At 44.6% G+C, this 3,350-nt stretch overlaps 1 long non-coding RNA gene across 1 annotated transcript in view; it reads right to left on the reverse strand.

Moving 5' to 3' along the window:
* LOC109516902 (uncharacterized) overlaps positions 1-3,350 on the reverse strand; it is an 8,903-nt gene that overhangs the window by 1,770 nt on the left and 3,783 nt on the right. The gene's annotated exons all lie outside the window — the stretch shown is intronic.

Here is a 3,350-nt window from a genome sequence, read left to right on the forward strand (position 1 = left end):
ACACACACACACACACACACACACACACACACACACACACACCAACCCATAAGAGCTTGTTTCTAAAATGGTCGTGCACCTGCAGGAGAACGTTGCGTCTACTGGATCAGCATTGAATGCCTCCTTATGCAGAAGCAGTTCAAGTTTTCAAAAACTACTAGGATTGAATTTTTGTTTGTTTTAGGTATTAATAGAGTCTAACTTTTTCCACCCTAATATGTTATATGGGAAATTGCTTTTTCTTTGCAGGTATTTTTTTTTCAACAGATCTAGTTTGTATTGCTTGTTTTTGTTTTTAGTGTTCATCCATCCATTTTGAACACGGCTTATCCTGAAGAGGGTCACGGGGAGTTGTTGGAGACTATCCCAGCTGACTTTGGGCGGAAGGCAGACTACATCCTGAACTGGTCGCCAGTCAGTCTCAGGGCACATATAGAGACATACGACCACTCACACCCACATGCACACCGTCACCGAGTGGGAACCGATCCCACGTTGCCCGCACACAAGACCGGGAGTGGACCACTACAACATCAGCGATTTGTTGTCAGTGTTATTCTTGTAATTACTTTTTTGTTCATTTAAACTCAAGCATTTAATGTGGATACACATACAGTAAAGTCAATGAATGTTTGTCTTTTTTCTTCGACAACAACGTACCAAAACTCCTTTAGAAGTAGAAAAGTAGCAAAGTAGAAGGAAACATGAGCTTTTTTTCCCCCAGCATGAAGCCCTAAAGCCCGTTGGAGGACCCCTGCGATCCTCGCACGGGGTGATCCCTAATCACTACAAGGTGAAGGAGCAAAGATAAATTAAAAAGTACCAAATTCAACCGCTCAGCAGTGCTCCTTGAGCTCCATGTATCAAACATGGTGGCTTTGCTCTCTCTGGGGACCTTGTGAGTTGCACAGTAGTGGCTGACAAATCGGTTCAGCGCATTAACCCTCGTGTTGACACCGGGCCGAGTATACACTGTTGGGAGAGGGCGGGAGTGACTTATGGCTCAAGTTTTTGGGATGCAGTAAACGTGTACATTCAGCCATTACACAATTATACTCATATTTATTTATTTTTATGAATTTGGATGCAGGAAATGAGCTTCCATAATGCGCTGGTGTTATGGCAGCCATCGGAAAGAACGTCTGCAATAATGGTGCAGCGCTGCCACAACATCTGTACTGAGCCCTCATTTGGGTGTCACGGTTGAGAAAGAGACACAGACAATACAACCGTACACGCACGCATTCAGACACGGAAGCACATAAACGTCTGGCACGCTAGGAGGTGGGTTCTTGTCAAGGGAAAGCGTAACTGTGAAATGAAAACAGAAGCAGCACCTGTGGAGATGAGAGATGGAAGAACAAACTCGAGTCTGATCATTCTACCGCAACATGCATATCAAGTTCGAAATGCGGGGTTGGTGCTTTGTTCAAGGACACCTCTGGAATCCTTGGGAAGTGATCAGTCATGTCTCCAGCAATCATTCCAACATATTCTACATTTCTTGAATGCAAAAGTTCCCCAGCCTGACACCTTCCAGTATCCCAGGCCAACTTCTTACATACGAGCCACATAAGCAAAACCCACCATTGGTTGATCAAGGGTACCTCGGCAGTGCTCGGCAAAGTGGAGTCTCCAACTGGAATCTTCAACGTTCTAACAATGTCCTTGTGCTGCTCAAAAGTAATTCAGCAGCGCTCCCACAACCAGACCCAATTTTCTCTTTTTCCACAATGGGTCTTGAACCTGCAACCCTCTGGTCTTCAAGTCTTTCTGATGAGCTAGAGATATTTTTATGTCTTAGTTAGTCTATGGTAGGTCTTGAACCAACAACCTTCCCCTTGCCAAGTCCAAAGGGATGTACCACCAGCACAGCAGTTGGTTGGTTCAACGCAAATCAATATCTTTTCAGCAATGAGACAGATTTCCATTTTGGACCCGTGGTGGGTCTTGAACCAACGACCCCTGGTTCTCTCGCCAAGTCGATGGAGAATTATCCACCACTGCAGAGCATTAAGTTGCTTATGGGCACCTCAGCAGTGCTTTGGAAGCAAATGGAACTCTCGAGCTACCAGTCCCTGATTCCTTTTGGTCCCTAAACCAAGTGCTTACGGAAGAGCAAGTTTGACAATTTATGTGTGTGTGTGTGTGTGTGTGTGTGTGTGTGTGTGTGCGCGCGCGCGCGCGCACGTTAACTGCAGGGTTTATAACCCCATTAGTTCATTAACATTATAGGCCGTGTGAAACTTTAATGAAATCGGGTGAAATGAAAACAGACCCTTTACTACATTTACTCTCTCTGTAAAGTAGAAGTGCTTGTGGGGAAAGAATCCCAGTCTCTGTCGGAATCCCAAATCCTGAGCGAGGTCGAGGCCAAAAACAAAATTAAAACGACTGGCGGCTTGGATGGCGCCCACTCCCTTGCTTAACAATGTGTCGCGGGACAAAATTTATTAGATTCGATTAATATTCAAAGGCACACGCCGACAGTCCACGCTGAGGTGCTAAAGGCAAAAGCAGCCTTGAATAGAAAAATAAGTCGAAAGCAAGTTAGGTGTGACATGATGCCTAAGGTGTTTATAGCCAGCCATTAAAAAGTCTCGTGTTGGATGTCATTGCGTTCGGAGCACCTCATGTGTATATTTAAACAAGGCAATCCCCTCACTTATTAAATATCCATCCATCCATTTTCAACACCGCTTATCCTGAGTGGACCACTACAACATCAGCGATTTGTTGTCAGTGTTATTCTTGTAATTACTTTTTTGTTCATTTAAACTCAAGCATTTAATGTGGATACACATACAGTAAAGTCAATGAATGTTTGTCTTTTTTCTTCGACAACAACGTACCAAAACTCCTTTAGAAGTAGAAAAGTAGCAAAGTAGAAGGAAACATGAGCTTTTTTTCCCCCAGCATGAAGCCCTAAAGCCCGTTGGAGGACCCCTGCGATCCTCGCACGGGGTGATCCCTAATCACTACAAGGTGAAGGAGCAAAGATAAATTAAAAAGTACCAAATTCAACCGCTCAGCAGTGCTCCTTGAGCTCCATGTATCAAACATGGTGGCTTTGCTCTCTCTGGGGACCTTGTGAGTTGCACAGTAGTGGCTGACAAATCGGTTCAGCGCATTAACCCTCGTGTTGACACCGGGCCGAGTATACACTGTTGGGAGAGGGCGGGAGTGACTTATGGCTCAAGTTTTTGGGATGCAGTAAACGTGTACATTCAGCCATTACACAATTATACTCATATTTATTTATTTTTATGAATTTGGATGCAGGAAATGAGCTTCCATAATGCGCTGGTGTTATGGCAGGCCTTCGGAAGAACGCCTCCAACAAATTGACC

Source organism: Hippocampus comes, unplaced genomic scaffold (genome assembly GCF_001891065.2).
Source record: "Hippocampus comes isolate QL1 unplaced genomic scaffold, H_comes_QL1_v1.1 scaffold182, whole genome shotgun sequence".
Classification (NCBI taxonomy): Eukaryota; Metazoa; Chordata; class Actinopteri; order Syngnathiformes; family Syngnathidae; genus Hippocampus; species Hippocampus comes.